The 22,883-nt window shown below is 31.5% G+C and overlaps 1 long non-coding RNA gene across 1 annotated transcript; it reads left to right on the top strand.

The window, feature by feature from the left end:
* The first annotated feature begins 1,030 nt into the window (after positions 1 to 1,030).
* Positions 1,031 to 12,683, top strand: LOC148283584 (uncharacterized). The gene is made up of 3 exons (XR_015825562.1): positions 1,031 to 1,213; positions 10,441 to 10,717; positions 12,537 to 12,683. It is a non-coding gene; the product is annotated as an uncharacterized LOC148283584 (long non-coding RNA).
* Positions 12,684 to 22,883: the final 10,200 nt, after the last annotated feature.

Genomic DNA, 22,883 nt, shown 5'->3' with positions numbered 1-22,883 from the left:
AATTTATTTCTTATGTGTAAAGAATCATTTGAAGATTACAAAAAATTGTTGTGATATTCAAAGTAGTTGGCGAGATATTAATGAATTAAGTGCAATTTGCAACGCCGGTTACATCATAGGAACGGGCAAGTTAAGGCCTTTTACATGGATATACTGGTATCATAATATACACTAATTATATTCAACCATCGGAAACAAGAGAAGAAATTCTCATTTACTCGACCCTTTGGACCTTGTTTCATCGGCTCTACGGGCTTTAGTTAAATTTTCCGAGCCTGAGGGTGAAAAAAACCACCAAGTCCTGAGGGGCTTACCAGGAATACCCCAGCTAAAATGCTATAAATACTACTTTAAAGATAATCATTATGATTGTCATCATTTTTGTAAAGCTGTTTCATAATATTTCGAGTTTTCTGCGAAATTCATGATTTTATTCATAAAATATTGTTGCGAGAGGATGCTATAATATAACATCACGTTGCACTCTGATTGAAAATCTTGCTAAATGTTAGCGTGGCGGTAAGTGAAGAGTTGAGAGCGGGAATGCATGTAAAATGTAAAGCACGAAATTCAGTTTTTGGCGATTGTGGCTGAAAATTTGTGCCCAATATAAAAAAGTTGCAAATATATCAAAGATCAGTCAACGTTAAAAAGATGAATTTTAATGTTTTCTGTTTGCTCGGGGGAAAAGCAAAGGCAAACTTGATTATTATCGAAAGAATTCTGCAGAAAAATATTTTGGGATAAGATTCTGCAAAAAAATAATAAATATGATAATATACATAGCTATTGAAAAAAATATGCTACCTAGGGAACTTTAGATACCCCGCTTAGGCCCGGAAGGGTTAATCGGGCCTTGGGGTCTTAAAAGTTTGAAATTATTACTGCATTGATTTGCAAGCTATTTGTAATTGTTTTAAAGTGACGCATTTAACCCCGGATTAACTGTAAACCGTAGGCAGTTATTATTATTATTTTTTAATTAACTAAATATCAGTGCGCGTGCGCTTGCGCAGGCGCAGTCGCTGAGAAAATTGCGTTGCGAGACAAAGAAAACGAAAAAAGTGACAAGACGCCCAGGCGGAAACCTCGGAAAGTCGGAAATTGGTTCGTAGGTTTGAGAGTAGAAATAATCTCGGCTTATCGCCTTACTTATTTTCCACTGAATATTCAAGTTATCAAAGTGAGGGTTGACACGATACCACTTCTAATCGTAAGTTTTTGTAATTGTGCTGTAACATTTAACATAATCGTCGCCATGCAACTCACATTGAATTGAGAAATAAAAAACCTCTGACTCGATACTTTTTTCTTAATTTACGAATTATGTGCTAAGTTTGACCAATGCATATTGAAACGAACTGAACTATTTTTAATGAGTAGAAGTTGATTATTTTGTTGTTATTTATAACTTTCAATCTCTTTAATGTCTGCTCCAATACTTACGCGACATTAATCAATAACTTTGCCGGAAATTCTGTGGCGTATATGTAAAGGGGTACATGTCACTAAAATGGATAAAATGAATTAAGCATATAGTTCCACTCTATAGGTCGACAGAAGGTTGTGTGAAGGGATACAAGTTAGGAGAATTTTATTCATTTCAATAATAAAATTAGATGTAGGTACTATAATTCGAAAGTGCTAATAAGTAAACAAGTACATGTAACTTGTATTAAAATTGCCTTTACCAACATGAAGGAACACAATGTTACTTGTACCTTGTACCGCTTTACCTCTTCAGTTTACGCATTTAAATTTTATTTTAAGATATCACCTGAAATTGTGTGTTTCAGAGGAGAAATTTTAAATGGCTCCTCTGCACAATCAGCTAATAGTGACTTGTACCTCTTTATCTAAATGCCACAGAATTAACAGGCTGCTATTAATTTTCATTGTCAAATTTGGACGCCCTGTCATCAACTGGTCTCTTATAATTTTAGTATATTTTCATATTACACCGCATATCAGGTCAAAAGGATGAATTACAGCAATGAATTATAATACAGAACACCCAGGCTTGAGAAAAATCAGATTATTTCATCATCATTTGTCCATATCCCTAGTTTAACCATATTGTATCCTCAAACACCTTCCAGGGCCACGATTACGAACGCTATCTTTGTTGGTACATATCAAAATGGTATACTTAACTCTTCTACTATCTCTATCTACCTCATTATGGCGAATTTTGATCTGCCGAAATGTCGATATGTGTTTTCAGGAAGATAAGACTTAATGAAAAAAATTATATGGTAATATAAATTTTCCATTGTGGCAATATATCTTTCGAAGTGGTGCCATTGCAATGTAATCTCAGACATCATTTGATCGGACACATCCGCCGCTACTCGAATTTTCAAATTTGTCAAATAGGTGGCGATGAAACTTTACTCCGCGTTAATGGAAGTTTTTATCTTTTGTATTTAAAATAGGCTTTTAAGAAAAGAAATAGCCACCTCAATACGTTTTAAAATTGAAATAGATAGTAATTAAAGTAAAAATTCCTCGGTGAGACAAAAATTTTGTCACCTCATGCGTAAATATGTCTACTGTGGGGTACTTTTGCCCTCAAAACTTGAAGGTACAGGGTCGGTAGTATTTCTTCGAGGTTACTTGGGAGAATGTATCTTCTACTATGCCATCATAGGGAAGGTATGTCACTTCAATGCGTAGATATGTGTACTATGAAAAAGACTTTCAAAAAGGAAAATGTTGTTTTCTCAACCTGCCAAAAGCATAGATTTTTTTTGAATGCGCAGAAACTACTTAAATGACAGTTTTTGTATACAAATTATAAACATACAATTGAAAACACGAATAAAAACATACAAAACAATGACAACCTCGAAAAACCATAAAAAAAAAGAATCCTTACGGTTGCATAATCTGACTTACCAAATCTACTTGCGACCTGTTTATCGGAATTGACTGTGATCGTAAGTCGACAACTACCTGTATGCGTGTTGTCGACTACATATCCAATCTCCAGGCAGCCATCATATTTTTGAAAGCGGCGCCTGCCAAAACAACTACCTGTATGGGTGTTGTCGACTACATATCCAATCTCCAGGCAGCCATCATATTTTTGAAAGCGGCGCCTGCCAAAACAACTACCTGTAGGGGTGTTGTCGACCACATATCCAATCTCCAGGCAGCCACATTTTTGAAAGTGGCGCCTGCCAAAACACTAGCACATGGCTAGTCTCAGCCTCCCAGCCCTAGTTTAAGGCAGACTATTTTCTGTTACACACACTCCCAGTTACTTATTTTTTTTACAAATTTGACAACTTACACAGTAGATTGGTTTTTGAATTGTTGATTTTCAAACCCAATTATAGTAATATCAATATAATTACTCTTTCAGTCAGAGTTATGTGTTTTGCATAATTTCTTTCAGTACAAACTTTATCTGTATCTTTATCCCCGTAAGCTTAAACGGTAAGAACTGATATTTAAATAAATGTTCACATTGAAAAAGTTGAGACCTCAATTGTATAGTTTGAAAGATTTGCTGACTCTTTCTTATTATCCTATGTATCACATGTGTGATCTGCTACAGACGGCGTTCATTGTAATAGTAATAATCCTGAATATTAAGCTCTCATGAGAACCATGACAATGTATTGTTATTATCATAATAAATTAATCCCTAAATCATTTTTTAGGAAATACTTTACAATTTTGAGGTAACATTTTTAATGCTACACAAAATTCATTTTTAAGATAGAACATTTAAATTCCTTTGCATAAATGTTTCATTTTTAAACACAATTTGTAATATTACCTATGGTATTTATTATTTGCTCTCAAAGTTTGAATGACTTAGAGATATTTCTAGCATGTAACAATCATGTCTATTAAGAGAGCATTGATTGTGTCTGAAAATCCTATTTTATCTAATTCTATAAGGAAATATTTATTTAATCTTTTACAATATTTTTTTTTTTTTTACATTATTCATTTACACAACATATAAATAGCAAAACATGTTTTCAGATATGGAGATGTTCCTTTGTGTAACGTTCTGTCTCTTTTAAAATATTTACCAATACGTATCTTAAAAATTTATCCGTATCGAATAAGAGCCGAGTTAAATTTGGCTTTTAAACAGCAACGTTGATCTGAAAATGGCATTTTCCACCTTGATTCCAAATTTCACGTTTCCACAACTTACCGTTAAGAAGTTTGACTCTATTGAGTTGAGCTCGAGTCAAATATGTCTTGAAAAAAAACATTGCGATTTATTTGAAAGTTGTTTACCATTAAAAAAAATACAAGTTATTTACCGTTAAAAAGTTTTAGTTTGTTTTGAGTAGAGGTCAAGTAAAATTTTGCTCTAAAACATCATTTTTGATCTTAAAATGGTATTTTACATATTATGTCTAAATTTTACTGTTTAAAAGGTTGAGTCTGTATCGAGTAGAGATTGAGTAAAATTTAGCCTTAAAAATAGCATGATTGATCTAGAAATCGCATTTAATGTGGTAATTTTGATTTCACGTTTCTATAATCTACATCGAGTTTGAACCGAGCAGGGTCAAATATAAAACGATTGATCTTGAAACATTAATTTGCCTCTTGATTCTCAATTTCACATTCTTTGAATTTACTTTTAAAAAGTTTGAATCTGTGTCGAGTAGATGTCTAGTTAAATTCAACTTGAAAATGGCACAGTTAACCTGAATTTTATGTTTCTTCGACCTGTCTGATTTTTGATTGGTAATCAAAAATCAGACAGACAGACAGACAGACAGACAGATAGACAAACACACACATGTATTTTCAGTTCAGTTCTGAAATTTTTATGAAAAATTGTATTCATATAAAAAGTTAAAATTAGTCCTTTATATGTTATGAACTAACTGAATAAAGCATAAATGAATAAATAAAAAAAAACAATATAATCTTGTGCGAAGGTTTTCACGGTCACTGTTATTAATATGTTTCTTTTTTGGTTGATACTGTGTGTGTTGAATTTGCTCCGACGTTTCGGCCACCATTGCAGGATCCATTTTCTCTCACAGTTTACCTTGAAGATGGCTCCTGCATTGGTAGCCGAATTATCAGAACAAATCCAACACCCAGGGTATCACCCAAAAAAGAAACATATTTATTATTATCTTGTATTTCTTATAAAATGTACTTTTGCCTTTAAAACACTACAACAAAAAATAAGGTGTTTTGCTAGGAAAAGCAGAAAACAGATGCTGCTGTTAATAGTCTGTATCTTTCAAAGCATAAGGGCAAAGATGCATTTTGCAAAAATCTAAAATTATTCAAATTTGTAATTGGCTCTTTTGTGAGCTCTTAAGAGGATACGCGGTCTGACTTTTCTTTATACAAACAGTCCGACGAGCAGTTGTATTTTTCACACAGTATCAGGAAGGCAACTGGAAGAGAGTGACAGAAAAACTATGTCCAATTGCCTATTCATCAAACTGCTCTTCCACCGCATATCCTCTTAATGATGTCTTTATGCGTTTAATATTTTGCTGATTAAACAGGGATATTTCAACTAAAGGGATGTGGTACAAGCTTTTTTTCCTACAATAAGTCAAAGCTTCAAACTTTAAAAATATTCCACTGCATTTTGAGAAACGCACAAAGGGTTTCATGATTCAATTGTTGATTGCTAATATTTCTTCAGGTGTCACATTTTTTGTTTTCTTAAAAAAAACCTTTAACTTAAAATTGTGTCTCAAAAAATGTAAATGAGTTAATTTTTGTGAATGTATAAATAAATACATAGATTAAAACAGTTGCTTTATACCATATTATTATTAACGCCATATCCTGCTGATGTAAATATCCTTGAGTATAAATGTATTTGCGAACAGATATTTTCCTCAAGCTGACAGCAATGCGACAATTTTTCTCTGGTATTTTTTAATACATATAAATAAATATATATTTTTAAACAGGTTACCAAATGTGAAATTAAGAACTTGATATATGTCTTAACCATTCACTATTGTATTACAAATTTAATATAGGTACTTACTATAATTTATACAGGTCTCACAATTAGTATATTTTTTAAGTAAAACGCTTGTTTTACATTTTATTACCACGGCAACATTTCAATTTTATTTTTACAGAAACTAATAGTATCAAATAGAGGTTTAATCTTAATGTATTAAATTCCGTGTTCTGGTGAATGAAGAATACAGCTCTTTGTATTAAATAGAACCAGAATCCTTGACGAGCGTATTCGAGTCGATGACTACTATTGGATACAAATCCTGAAAAAGGAAATTCGGTCCCATTGCTACTATTGGATACAAATCCTGAAAAAGGAAATCCGGTCGCATTAGTGGTTGGCGCATTCGATGACCATTTCTTAGGTCCCGGGTTCAATTCCTTGCAAGGTCAATGCGAAATATTTGTTTTAATGGTGGTTTATCACTGCAATATTTCACTGTCCCTGGACTTGTACCTGAAGCATAACACTGATCATTTATGCAACAAAAAAATATCTAGATATTCTGCGATCAGTGTCAATGCAATGCCCTATGCACCCCTGGGTGCAGATAGTTAAATGATGATGATGATTATGCTTCGATATCTTAAATAGTTGTAAAACTGTTTATTTTGATACTATTACTTTTTTGCCACCCAAAATTGTATTTTAAAATATTTTCTTGGATATAAAAACCAAACATTTACTTGTATGGCGATACTTCCAAAATGTACAGTAAATAAATAAAATAGTTAAAAACTTTAAGGCATTTCAAATGCACATCTTGCTTCATCTTCAACTATTGTCTATTTCCCACTAATTGCCTTGCCAATCATAATCACTCGCATTGCAACATTATTGGAATTTTTAACGTTCGTCAATCAAATTATATTATCACACGTCGAATGGAATTAAGTTAGCATTGTTTATAAAGGACAGTTGAACTGCATTTATTTCATCCGTTTTATGACTTCACAAATACCGAACAAATTTCAACTGGAATTTTAACTAAAATCTTGTTGCATAATATTGGTATTCCGATTGCAGGGGATTGGTGTTCATTTGCAATATACAGGAAGATAAGGTCTTACACTTCAGGTGCCAATCCGGACACTGAAAAACCACTTGTTAAACAAAATTTTTCTAGTAACTTGGCCTGGGACCTCAAGCATGATTGGCCAACACACAATTATTTTTTTTTAATAAGTGTTTCATAAAAAAACATTCTTCGAGGGTTCTGGTTCCATTTCAGACTAAACTACATTCTTCACTCCACTCAAACACAGGAAACTATTCTTAATACTTTTGTTAATTTATACACCTTTTTTATTATAAAATAATGAACTTACTGATTGCAGCGATAACTTTCAGTGTGTGTATAATTTTTTTGTTACAAGGTGTCTTTTTTCATGTGATCACTGAATCAAATTCAACTATAACCATCTCTCTCCCGCTTTCATTCCCACCTAGTCCAATTTTGTCCCTTCTCTTCCCTTCCTCACCTACCATTGATTTTGCCCATATTCTTGTACTTTTACCGTCTCATCACATTGTCTCTATCTTATAATATATCATCCTTGTAAATGCCCACTGGGCGTATATAAAAATAAATAAATAAAATAAAATTAATCAAGTAAAGGAAAAATCTTAAACAAAATTTCATTGATCAACAATATTTAGAATATCTCTAAATATTGTCATAGTATTTTTCGGCCTATTAGGTGTAGAAATAATTTTGATGAATCTCTTTCAAATCAAAAGCTCCAGCTATTTTCACAAAAATCAACAGAGTAAAGAAATGTGAATGTTCAAACCAAATATTATGGTGAATAGTAAATGTCATTCATCACTGACTTTACTAACTGCGTACTTTACTTTATGTGAATAAACCAGCCAATGACAGGTCACAAACCTTGTAAATGCCTAGACACCCATATTATAATCTCAAAAAGGATGGATCTCCATCTCTTGTAATATAATAATATGGACTAGAATAAGTTCTCGCTATTTCCCAAAAGATGGTGTTATCTTAATCTTTCTACATCTGGCAATACCACAGCCAACTTCATTGTAAGGTCCACCATTAGGCTTGAAATGACAATGTATGTTATTCCGCTGAAGTGTTAACACATTTCTTCATAGCATTAAACATGTCGAATTTCATGCCAAAAAGAGTATTTGCGGGGAATTTCACTGCATTACTTTTTTTAAAAAAAATCTGCATCTGAATCACATAGAATTCTTGTGGAGACTTATGGCGACCATGCTCTGTCAGAACATCACTGAACATAATCACCATCATCATTTCTGCTCTGCACCATGATCAGCTGTGTGTAGTGTAATATGAGCTCCTCAAACCTAACGAAACCATCACAAGAGATAGCTATCGACTACAAATAATGCTTTTAAGCCGAGCATTGAAGTAAAAACGTCCGCAATACGCGGAGAGACATGACAAAGTATTTTTTCAGCTTGACAATGCTCGGCCACATGTTTCAAAGCCAGTCAAAACCTACTTGGAAATGCTCATACGGGAAGTCCTACCCCACCCGCTGTATTCACCAGACATTGCTCCTACTGATTACCACTTGTTCTGATCGATGACTCATGGCCTGGTTGAGCAGCACTTCCATTCTTATGAAGATGCATGATGAGTCGTTCTTTCGAGAGTGTATTCATATGCTGCCAGAATTATGAGAGAAAGTAGTCGTTAGCGATGATGAGCGATTTACTCTATTTACTTTACTCTATTTTAATAAAAATTGCATATTAAATAAATTAATATTAATATAATACCTCCTTTGAATCTACCATATAACATTTCACAATATATTATCTTGATCTTAATTCCTTAGTTCATAAATCTGATAGTTGCTCCTCTAAAGGTATGTATGTTTATGTGCAATATAATAACTAAATGTATTTTGTCCAATGTATATGCTGTTCAGAATTCTTTGCAACTAAATTATATGGCGGCTATGAAAAATCTACTGTTAAGGAGAATTGATTAAGGGTGTGTAAATTTATCTTTGCTGTGATTTAAAAAAAATATATTTACTTGAATTATGTCTAGTTCGTGTGAATTGTATCAACAATATTTTGAGTTTGTCCAAATCTTTGTAGACGAGGACCGGATTCAACTCCTTGGGGAGCTTTTAACATGAACATATTACAACAGAGATGAAGAACATTTTAGAGAGGGTAATAAAGAAGTCTAGGCATCTACAGGGCTTATGCCAATATTTGAACATGTATATTCCTTCAATTCTGAAGTTAAAGAGCTGAAACCTCTATTTATGTGGATGAGATTCTGGTCCATGAAGAAGTATAGAAATTGTAAAAATAACATTTTATGTATGTAGGTGAAATAATTCAATTAGATGAATCTCACCCGCATAAATAAAGGTTTTAGCTCTTTAACTTCACAAACATCAACAGATGAAAGAATTGAAGGAATGTTCAAATATGGGCAGAATGGTGAATGTTACAAAGTGTGTAAAGTGGCCACTTATACCAGCCAATAACAGGTCATAAGCCCCATAGATGCCTAGACTTCTATATTACCTTCTCTTCTCTGTTGTAATATGTTAATGAATTGTATTATGTCGATAATCAACAAAACGACTTTAACCAGCCGTCCTGAAAAGTTAATGTTTTTAACATACTATTTCATGTATTGTACATATTTTTCCTCACAAGTTTACATACCTGCCATCAAAATGACAAACTGAGTGAGATTCTAAACCCTCCCCAGGGGGCACCCTCCCCCCTCCCTTAGAGAGCATTCAGAATCACACTGGAGATCATCTTAGTACATTCAAATCTTTAATTTATTGCAACAGTAGCATTTTGTGCGCGCATACTGTTTTTTTTTTATCTCCAAAACATTTACACATAAAATGAATAAATAGTTAACATAATATGTAATGTTTTATTGATTTAGCAAAAACCCTAAATGTGTGTGTCATGTGCAAACGAAGAACGGCCACAGTGAGATCTTTTTTAATGTTTCTTGATAGTTTATAATCCTCTATTATCTAAATTATAAATTTGTAAATATAACATATTTTACAGTTTTGATATAGGATCTGACTGCTTCTTTAACATTCAAGAAAGTTTAAGAAGCAGTCAGTGTATGTCAATTTTTCGAACTCTGGCAAAAATGGTTTATATGAAATTAATTACTTTTTTATTACATAAATTTAACTATTAAAAAAAATGGCTCCTATAAAAGAAGTGAAAAAAACTGAACTCCCACCATTGTCACCAACTACATCTCAAACTACCGTAGACATTTCAAATTTGATAACTGGTACACTCATTTTGTTATTTTGTTCTTGTTATATTCTTGGTCCTAGTTCTTTTTGTGTTGCTGCTAGTATACTATTCGCTGGTTGTTCAGTTACGTTGTATAGTCACAATTGTACAGTTTATTTGTATCACTGTTAATTATATAATTGTACTTTTGTATTCCACAGGTCGATATTTCCAACATGGCGATTCCTCTAAGGCACCTGTCGCGTCAGGTTTGCGAGGCATATCACATCTCGGTGTTTTATGAGAAGAATCAACTTGATAAGCTACTGAAGCAGGTATTGGAGTTTTTGGATGAAAACGACCCAGTGTATGCTCAGGTTGTGTCTAATATTCGGGGGATGGAAAGCGGGAGGAACATAGAGGATTCTGACGGAGCTGGCATGCAGCCAAATCCCGCTTTGCCCACCATTCAGGAGGAAGATACTGAAAATGCTAGAGGTCTGTATTGATTTTAATTTTTGTTTCTTATCATATATTTTCCTTTCCACTTGTTTCTAATCATGAGTTATCATGTTCTAATGACCACGGAATGGTTAGAAATGAACACAAATCATGACGTATTAGGGGCGTGACCAATAGAATGACTGTTTTTGTGGGAATTCAAAATTACAAATTTTAAGTATTTTTTATGCTACTAATAATTAGCAAAAAATTTTTTGTTTACCGGACAGTATTTCATAGACCTTAATTACTTAAAAAATGTTTAAAAAAAAAAACGTGATATTTCCCTATTGGAATATAATTATTTTTTGACTGGCAGATTTCGCCTTTTGAAATTTAGACTAAACTTGAGTATATTGGTACTTATATAACTGATGTACTCATATAGCCAATGTACCCATATAAACGAAATGTAGAAGTAAAATGTGTTTAATCATTTATAGATAATAGATTGAACAGGAAAGCTGTGGAAAAAAAAAATCCATTTAAAATCACACAATTTTTATTTTAAATTGTGGGTTAAATTATTCCTTCAATAATCGTTTTGTTTTTATATGATTTCCTATTTACCTACCTAAGTTTAATCTATATTTCAAAATACGTAATCTTCTGCGATTCTACATTTCTTTTCTTCACGATTCTTCTACAATTTTTAAGTATGTTTTTTATCAAACTTACCTTGAAAATTAATTGTATTTATCTAATATTTTTTTTTATAGACTAGTTTTGAAAAAAACAGCGTTTTAAAGTGGCTCAAGCAACCCGTACGGAGTTAGTTCATTTCATTGTTCTGTTGGCAAATACATCTTATATTATGTATACATTTGACTTACCGGGAATAAAACCAGTTTGGTTGACTGTCACAATCTGCAGTACAGGAGCTGTTGTTCTGCCCAAGATTATGTGTGCAAGAATCTTCCCTAGAATGCTCAGCAGAGCTATTCCAAGGTATTACACTCCAAAGGATCGCCATTTTTGTGAAGTGCAATGATCGTGTCATTAATCCAATCCCTCAGTCAACGTTCTTCAACTCAGATTTTTTAATAAAGTGTGGAGAGGCTGAACAATTGCACCCAAACTACATTTTATCAGCTCGGGATGAATTCCACCTTCGCCCAGTGCTTTTCTATTTTTCAGACATTTAACCGCCTTCATGATTTCATCGATGGTCGGAGAATGGTCGAGGATATTGACTGCTCTACGGATGTTTATTTGAGCAGCTCCTGCCTGAATATCGAAAAGGTCCGAGGGAGGCGGGCGAGAAACTAATCTTCCATATGTCAATGCCATATCAAACTCAACCGCCCCACTGAGACTGCGAACAGGACCCGGGAGGGTGTTGTCTGGCCTTATTTTGAATAGTTTTTTTGTAATTTCTGCTAGATGCCCTTTCCACTGTGTTTATTTGCGAATCTGGGTAGCGACGTTTGTCCGTCCGAGCAAATCTCTTGACAATTTTGTCTTGGTTTCAGTAGTTGTATCTAAGATCGACAATTCGATCCGCATCTGTTTTACTATCTCTCAATGCTTTCAGTTTTGCTCGCTTTTCAATATCATTTACACACAGGCAGTACGATTTGCAGGATGGAATATCTATGTACTATTTCTTAGATATACCTTATTTGCGTCAGTGTATCCCCTGCTACCTAACCTGTCGTTGACTACCGAGCAGCAAATATGTATATATTGATGTAAATAGTATATTCCATAGATACGGAAGTTCTTTATTGTCATCACATTTGATTGATTGATTTCCGCTTCCCTGTTGTTCCGTTTGGCTGTTTAGTAATTATTGATTGTATTTTTTCTCATTTAGTTGCTGGTGGGAGACCTCCGCAGAACACATCAGGCTGAAGAAAATATCAATATTATTTTACGTTAAAACGATTTCCATTTATGTCACTATAATTTTGCTAATTACTATTATTTAATGTTTTAAAATACGTATATATTCTAATGTCCTGTAATAAAATAAACATGGCTGATGATAATTCATTTCAAAGAATAATTCCTCAAAAATATTTAAAAATTCGTTTATCACAATTGAATAGTGCACAATTTACAAGTAAGAATAATTTATTACATATTATTTTATACTGAGATATTTTTTATATTTTTTAAGAATGTACTGATTTTCTAAGGCTGTTTCAACTAATAAGTTTTTTATGAAAAAAAATTATAATTATTTTATTTTATGTTTGCTCTATGTAACTGGTGTAAAACTAAGTTATTTTTCTTGAGAGAAAAGACTGAATTCTGTTTTTTATATCAACTCCCCATTTTACGTTAAAACTGTTAAAAATTAAAGAACATTTCTTTTTGATAAAATTAATGTTCATCCTCATCGATTATTCTCAAATAGAATGTTTAAATCAATGGGATATGCTATTGACATTAGACCAGTTAGAAGCTGGTACAAAGACCTTGAACTCAGCATCATTTATTCAGTCAATCAAAATCATTATATTATTGAAATTTGCTGGGTTGTGATAGCTGAAGTATTTTTAATAATAATGTTTGTAATTCCGAAAAATGTTCTATGTTTTGTTAAAATACTTGAAACAAATAAGTTCATTGTGTTATTTTCTCAAATCAAATAAGTTTCCAACCAACTTTTGTTGGAAATTGCAAATATGCTATTTATTATTTATATAACCTATTTTAAACTGTAAAATCTTCATATTGAGTGAAAAACAAAGAAGGGTGGTCAAATCCCTGTTCAAGAAAGAGATGGAATTTTCCTTGTGATTAAATGTCGAGACTAATGAATAGTGTTGTAATGTAACTAAAATGAAATTAAATTTATATTGTTTTAGACAAATGCATAAATCCGTCTTAAGAATATGATAATAGCTCATATCATTTGAGTGAGATAGCAATAATAATGCTTCACTTTTTCATATTTTAAATGTTATGTACCATATCTGTTGATTTAAACATCATTATGATCATCATACTATTTTGTTATCTTGTTTTTTCTGTCCCTTTCCCATCAAGTAACTTTGTAAGAATGTAAGAAAATAGTCCACTTATTTCTTAATTAGTTTAATAAACCTTGAGCTTATTTTTATCTCTAGAATATAATTTAAAGGTGTGTATTTCAAAGATGGCTTATTTTACATTAATCACCAAATTATAAAATAATATTCAACCTATTTTTTATGCATTTAATATTATACAAAAATGTGCGCTATAAAAGTAATTTATTATAATTGAAAATAAAACCCCAATTTGTTAGATTTTGTAAGATCAATTTTGGTTGGTTAATTTCATGTCTATTTTTAGCTTCACATAATGTAATTTTTATTCTACAAGTTTTTTGATTAGATTCAGTAATTTGTTTTAAATACTATTTATTGACTTTAGAAATTTATTATTTGGAATATTTTTTTTTAGTTTTGTGGGGATACATATCCAAAATTGTGGTATCATAAGAATTTAAAAAAAAGTTTTATTTTAACTTATCAACACAACACATCATCCATCATCCTAGCGAGTACATTATGTTGACTGCAGCATCATATACGGTAATATGCAATTATTTTTGTCACGTTTAATACAAAACATGCCATACTCAGAATTGTGGATATTCTTATTTCAAAATCAGATCTATGAAAACAAGGAAGAGAAAAATTATAAAGTTCTGGCACTCAAGAGCAGCCATCATTGAAAGCAGTGTCATTTGATAGACCTAATACTCGAACAGGAGTATAACTCTTTTTCAATAATCTTCAAACATTGCTGCTTTATGAGACATTTTTCTGTTCACAACTTGTTTTAACTTTATTCAACCTTAAAATGGAAATATGACACTGGAGGAATTTATTTATTTAAACCCCGAATCTCAACTATTTAGTAAGATTTGTCGCTTTGTGTCAGAGACAAGTGTTTGAGTTATGAAGATTTAGAACACCTAAAACTATTTTGCACAGTATTGGCTGCAGTGTTAGTTGTATACAAAAAGTTTAGAGGAATCGAGGTGCAACGATAAGAGGTACATTATGTACCCTCCACTCAGTTTGAATTATTGAAGTGAAAAGATATAAATATTATTATTTACGTAGTATATTTGTATTACTTTAAGTTGTTTTATGCGGACCTGGTTTGTCTTTTGTAGTGTAAAGAAATTTGAGATGCTGTGAAGGACAAATTTTAACTTTCAGGAAGGAAATATGTTTCTTTCTGTCTGGATAAATTGTCCTATATATTCCCATCAAATTTCTAGCTTTATTGAAAGTATGTAATTGTACCATCTTGCAAAGAACTGTGATAAATGAATAGCTTAAGAAGAAAAGAAAAATGCTTAGTTATTTTATTGATTATTTTATATAAAATTTAAATTTGTTTCCTTTAAAGAATCAATAATTTATGTGTTGTTATTTTTTGAGTATATATAATTCTAATATGTAAACGAGTTTTCAGAAAAATGGTAAAAACTTCTGCAGGATTATTCTCATTGACTGGAAAGAAAGCTATTTTAATTTTGTTTGTGAATTGGTATGTATTTGAATAGGATTTTGACCCCAAGATTTGGTAGATATTGGCAAATGAATAACTCTTTAAATAATAAATTGCCATTTGTAACCTAATTACATTTTTTTTAAATGTAATTTTGGATTCTAAGGTATACCTTTTATATTAATAAATTTTAAATCAGAATACAGGGTGGGGCAGAAGAATTTCCCAATTTCGATTCACGTGTTAATAAAATATTTAAATGAAAAGAGATCATTGTTGGCTGCACTATACTAATATTAGGACATTAAAGCTCTTTGGCTAGATTACATAAATCATTAAATTCCTAAATGTTTGTAAAAGAGAGGGAAAACATTTTTGAGAAGGGGATATGGAAGTCTAGGCATTTAGTGCTTATGACCTGTCATTGGCTGGTTTTTACACACTGTGATTTACTTTAATTTAGATCTTAATTAAATGTTTGGACAAATTCAAAACATTATCCATTAAATTTCTATTTTGGAAACTTCAACACTCTCATATAGATGTAAAATCATTTCGGAAAGTTATTTATTTCATCAAATAATCTAGTCCATGTCATCAGATACTTGCATTTCACATATTCATTAAAATTAATATGGAAATGAACTAACGAGAGATAATCCAATCTTTACAATAAACCATATCTAATGAAAATACTAATCCTTTTAAATATAGTATGCTCATATTTTCAAGAAAAGAATATGGAAATCTTTGCATTTACAGGGCTTATGGCCTCCTATTGGCTGGTTTAAGTGATTATAAAATTTACACTATAATATCACTATTTTGCCCATGACTGAACATCCATATTTCTTACATTTTTTTGGAAACTTGAAATTGTGTGTTAACAGCCAAGAAATTTTTACACATTTTATACTGCTTTCGATTAAGACATACTTTTTTAAGATTGGAAGATTTAAAAACAGGTTTGAAACGATACATCCTTTATTTATGTGCCACAATTTAACTATTGTTAGAAATATTCCTTAATTGGGTTATTATTATTGATAACAGTTCACTCGAGTAATTATACTAAAGATAAAATGTGAGAAAAAATATATATATACATGTTTGGTCGAATCCAATTATTATTAATTTTCATATATATTTATTTTATTAAAAAAAAGAAATACTCAAATATTTTTTACTGTTCATATACATGCTTTGATTTAACTTTTGCTCTATTAGTTTCATTATTACCATGTCAAATAAATTATTGGTTTTTATAAAAAAATATGTAATTATGTATCTATTTTGTATTTAAAATATGTAATAGTATGTAATATATAGTAAAAAAATAAAAAAACCCAACAATTTTTTTATTCTAAAAACAATTGAATCACCTGTTCCGGCATATACAATATATTCATCAATATGTTTTTTAAAATTTAAGTACTTTCAACGAGGAACTTCAGCCCAACAGGAAATTGGATACAAAAAATGTTTTCTTGCGCGCGGTAAAAATTAGAGCATTCAATTGTGCGCTTAGTTTCTTGAAAATGTATGAAAAAAATAATAAAAAATGTTTTAATAAAAACGCTCTACTTTGAACGACGTCACTGGTTTATATGAACCAGCCAATGATATGAGAGCTGGAAGGATATCCGGTTTGCTTACCGTAAACGAACCAATCAGAAGAACTGACAGAGAAGAACCTCTGACGTCACACGCAGAGTTATTTCAGAAATACAAAACTTTAAAAAATCGTAGCGCTGATAACACGATATATAAAAATTAAAAATATTTTTTTCTTGGCTTAGTAGCTTAATAGTCTAAATTTAAAAAAAAAACATTGAAGTTCCTCATTAGCTTGTTTTAAACATACTATTTATTACAAGCAAGTAACAGTCGGTAATAGTTGATGCGTTAGAAAATTAAGCTCTTAGGGTCTCAGCACCAACATGTTTTTTCATAGCGTTTAACATGTCAAATTTCATGGCAAAAAAGAGTTTTTGTGGGAAATTTTATTACTTTTTTTTAGAATCTGAAGCTGAAGCACACAGTTCTTGTGGAGACTTACGGTAACCGTAGTCTGTCGGAAAATCAGCTTACATCATCATCATCTCTGCTCTGCACCATCATCAGCTGTGTGTGGTGTATTATGAGCTCCTCAAAACCATCACGGGAGATCGCTATCGAATACAATTGATGCATTTGAGCAGAGCATATTACAGACAAAGTAATTTTGCAGCATGACTACGCTTGGCCACATGTTGCAAGGCCAGTCAAAACATACTGGGAAACCCTCAAATAGGAAGTCCTACTCGCCCGCCGTATTCACTGGACATTGCTCCCTCCGATTACCACTGGTTTTGATCAATGAGTTATGGCCTGTATAAGCAGCACTCACATTGTTATGAAGACCTAAGACCTAGCCTTAAATGATGAGTTGTTCTTTTGAGTTCACAAAAAAACAGTGAGAACATAAAGTCCACAATAGTTTAATGAGTTCTAGAATAAAAGCTGCAACGCAATAGATAGTGCAAGGAATATTAATGCAATAAGCACAACCAGTATCATACTATATCATCATTGCAGACCTAAAAGCATCAATAGAATTTATGTCTAATATACTAAATAGTGTGTTAACATACATAAAAGAGTATGGTTTACTTATTAACCCATCTAATACACAAATTATTAATATAATATATAAATAACAGAGATGAAGAACATTTTAGAGAAGGGAATATAGAAGTCAGGCAGCCACAGCGCTGATCTATATTCCTCTGATTCTTCCATCTGTTGACGTATTTGGAGTTAAAGAGCTGAAACCTTTATTGTTGCGGGTGAGATTCATATGATTTTATTATTTCAATTCAATTTTTATACTTAGACCAGGTGGATTTATCAACAATGTTTTGAGTTTGTCCAAATTCCACCTGGTCTAAGAAGTATAATTTTTTTAAAGTATTTTCAGACGTTGCCTAGTACGTAGGTGGACCATAGTTGATGGTTTGAAGTAAATTTTATTTGACCGACATATTGGGACACTATACAATATCTCCCATCAATATAATTAAGTCACATAGACCATAATAAAATACTAAGTTTGTGGTTATTCATTATAATATAATAAATAAAACAACTTTGTTTTTAAAGACCAATTTATTTTTTTTATCCACCGACTGGTTTCAAAGCAAACAAGCTTCTTCATCAAGGTTTACGACAATCAAATTGTTCCATTAAAACTGATAATTCTAGAAACTCCAAATAAGTTATTATTTTAAACAAAGTGATACTCAAAATATAAAATTGGTACCGTGACGAAGAAGCTTGTTTGCTTTGAAACCGGTCGGTGGAAAAAAAAATTTGTGGTTAAAAACAAAGTTGTTTTATTTATTTTATTATAATGAATAACCACAAAGTTTGTGCTACAAATATAAAATTCGCATATAGACTATGTCCGTCTTTCACTTTCAATCTCTTTTGGATTGAAAGGTATAGATAGCCATTATTTTCTAAATGAGAAACATGATTTTGATGGAAAGGAAGGAAACCGCGAACGTGTTTTAAAATAATAAATATTAAATGGGAAAAGAAAATAAATAAAACAGCAGGTTTGAATGTTCGTAATGTTGTATATATTTTCTAGTTTTCATAGGTAATCCATGAATTAAAACTTAATTAATTTATACATTCTGCAGGTTTCTATTTCTATAATCTTCTTTTTATTGTTTAAAAACCTTTAAACAATCATAAACTTGATAGCATATGGATAGAAAACAGATAAGCATATAAACAGTTCACAAATTAATACAAGATGAAAAAATACAAAAAGTTTACAGTGACACCACTAGGGAGGGACTCAAGCCTGAGAACTTATCCCGACTCGCCAGAAAATCTATGGTGAGTCGGGACAATAAGTCCTTAGTATATTAAGCTAATGCAATTCAAGTTGGCCAACTAATTAGCAGAAACAGGATAAATAAAGATGCTTTAAACCAGAGATGAGCAAACTAACTTAGGAGCAGGCAATTTTTTTTTTAAAACTCAAGGCGGACTAAAATATGCCTAATTTACTAAAAAACTAGATGGGTTGTATAGAGGTCTTTAATATAAGCTTACGAGCGGTAAATTCTATTAAGCAATTTTTTAATTGCGATTTCAATTTCGATGGCCATATATTAAACGAGTTATAAATTACTTACAATTAGAGAGTGGGAATCAAGTCAGACCCCTGATTACAACCCGGTTCACATCTTTGAATCTTGTTTCTATTTTTAAAAATTCATAAACACAATTTTTAATAGGGCTGCACCCCTGCGGACTGTGATTGCCCATCACTGCTCCAAACTGCGCATACGAAATGTGTTCAAATTGAATTTTTTTTTTTCCATTTTAGAAGAGTTTCATCATACAGTTAAACATTTGTATCGTTATCATGTCCCAACACTTCTCAAATCTCCTAGGTTAGTATTATAACATTATATCATCTATAATAATGAAGTTCTATTCCACAAGTATGGATGTATGTATGCACGCATGGATATGGTGCTGTATAATACTACGTTGAATTGATTGAGAAGTATTTTGGATTTCAATTTGATGTTTTGATATAAATACACTAACATAAAAAAAATAAAAGAATGCTCTTTATGAGGAACAAAAATCTTGATTATGAATAGAAAATTCTACTGGGTTGTCATAAGAAATGTTTAAATAGAATCTAATATCAAATCACAGCTGATTTTGCTCGATGTTCTGTGAGACATGCAAAAAGTTATTTCCTCGTCGAATAAAATTACTAAAAAATATATACTTATGTTTTGTGATTTGTATTCTAAAATTAAAAGTTACAGATCTTGGAAAAAGTTGAAATCACTTACATATTATATTATTAGTTGTCTAGAGAGAACTAGTTTGATTATGCAGAAATCTATTAGGTACTCACTATCAACGGGGAAACTACCTAACTTATTACAGAATTTCTAATTTGAATCATGATTACATGTTATTATCTAGTCATTGGTTTATTCATACTTTAAATATCAATTTATCGAAGTCATAGTCAAAATAAAGTTTCAGGGTAGTCAACACTAATTATTGAGTACATTTAAAGTACTATGTACATTTTTGGCGACCATCTTTGGGTCTGTAACTAAGTAGATTCTTCATTTACATGTTAAGCTCTATACATAAACAGCATTTCTACTAAAACTAAATAATTTAATACTTTAAGTTCTGGGCAGATATCACTTACGTAAGTAAACCATCCTATAAATCATGAATTAAATGAATTTCAGAATTTTATAATATCATTAATTCTATTCATATTTACATTTCAATAAACATATTTTCGAAAATCCCTATCCTTGAAGAAATAAGCGGAGGTGAAAATTCACAAAATTTAACTTTTTAAATATTGCTAAGACCACAGAACAGAGGCTGAGCTCCTTTTTTAAAATATGAAATCTGAATGTTTATTTTTACTTGTAGGGGCGAGAAGAGAGAGAGAAGGAGAGACTCTTGTTGCGTATGGAGTGGTGAGTAAGATGGCAGTGCGGGAGTATTGAAATACACTAGCACGTGTGTAGACGGCCACAGACAAGTGTGTTTTATGATTGAAACGACCCGTGCTCCTCCACAAGAGCACATCCAAAAAAATAGAATAATAACTAAAAAAATAAACAGATTTTTAGCATATGAAATAAATTATAAAAATATCCTTTTGACATAATTCTAGCTTTACGATTTACCTGCTTGATGGCTGTATGAACACACACACTAACACTTATCTGAACGCATCCACTCTCAAACAGTCGTTGGTGATACTGCAATACCGCTTAAATATAAATATTTTTTACAGGGGAACTTAAAAACTGTTCAATTAATATATTACTTACGATTTTAATCAATCAAAAATACTGCTGGAGTATTAGAAACATCATTGTTATTTAGAATAAAAATATAAATCATTTTAAACTAATGGCTGTTAAATAGGTTGCAATAGAGAGAGAAAAACATTTTTGGGATGAAAAAATTAAAGTCTAGGCCTGTACAGTGCTAATGACCTGTTATTGACTGGTTTAAGTGGCCACTTTATACACTGTGTAACATTCACCATTCCGCCTATGTTTAAACATCCATATATTTTCAACTCTTCATCTGTTGACTTTTGTGAAATAAAAGAGATGAAACCTTTATTGATCCATATTCCCTTTTTTTTATATAAAAAGAAATATTAGCGCTCTTATAATTTGCCCAATATTTTAATTTTGGTGGCCATTTTCAACGAGTTGTAAATAACTCACTACTAGAAAATGTAAATCAAGTTGAGGTAGAGTGGGACTCAAACCTCGGACCTCTGATCCGTGAGTACGCAACGCTAGCCACGGGACCACAACCGACTCTCTTTTTCAAAAATGTTTTCCCTTTCTGCCGCAACAAATTCAGATCTTAACTCCCCAGGGAGGAAATCCAGCCTCTCTACAAACATTTGGTTTCACTGAAAATACTGTTAATGATTGTTGGTCCTTAGAATGAATTTATGCAACAGAAACCTTTTTGTAAAAAAAATGAGGTTACAAGGAATTGCAGTATCACCTCATATTTTAATTATTTTCTTTATGAGAAACAAGATTTTCTTTAAAGAATGAGAAAAGACAAATCTAAATATATATAACACATCGGCATTGCTTTTTTGAAAGAAAAACTGAATGTAAAATACATGGTTTTAGGACATGTTAAGTTAGTTTTTTGGCTCTCTTGAAAATTCTGTTTTTTTTTTAGATATTACTATTTTATCGAATGTGAAAGTATGTAGAATAAAATAGACTAAATATACTTTAAAGACTAAATAGATTAAATCCAAAAAGTTGTTGTCATCACATCCCTGGGCTTCTCTATAACTAGGAGCCCAAATACTAACTACTTAAAATTCGAAGTGAAATTGTTATTCTTTTATACCAACATCTTAAAAAAGTATTACTTAGGTGAGGATCTAAGTTCATGATGTGCATGTTTAGAGGTGCTGGCGGGGTAGAAACTCCCCGCTCCTGCATCTCACATCCGATTGACTCTCGCCGTTGGTGTTGTTTATGCCACTTTAATGTTTGTAATCGATATTTCAATTTCTAGTATAATACTAGTTTTGTTTTATTGTAAAAGTTTAGTGTGCACTTATAGTATTGTAAACAAATACTATAAATTAATAGCTATATTTTTTGTTTACTTAAATATTTTATTACCATCCTATTGTTATAATTCCAAATAGATTCTAGGAATACTTGTAATATTAAGTTTGGGAATTATAATTAGGTAGTTACTAAGAAGTTTTATTATTTGTTTAAAATATTGTACTACATATTCCTCCATTTTAATGGCTTTTATTACAAATGTTTCATCTATACTGTTATGTTGATTTTGTATTTAGTTTTGAATTGTATATAAGTGATTAATTTTAGTTGATACATTATTTATATTTTTTTGTATAAAAATAAATATACCTATTTATTGAATTCACTATAAAACATTGTTTATTTTTGTTTTACTTGATTTTGAAAAAATGCCATTTAGTTGACAAATTTTCATTACCTTCACTGAGAAAATCCTATGGATAATTATTGATACTACACTTTTTATCGAAACTCAACTGGACAGCGTCACAGCTTTACCATATTCCGTCCGTGCACCATGAACGTAGATTCCCACAGTACGTACCTAC

This window comes from Micrasema longulum, unplaced genomic scaffold (assembly GCF_059751315.1).
Source record: "Micrasema longulum isolate JH-2025_06_02 unplaced genomic scaffold, ASM5975131v1 h1tg000220l, whole genome shotgun sequence".
Taxonomy (NCBI): Eukaryota; Metazoa; Arthropoda; class Insecta; order Trichoptera; family Brachycentridae; genus Micrasema; species Micrasema longulum.
Note: the sequence above shows the minus strand (reverse complement) of the source record. Positions and strands in the feature narration are given on the sequence as shown.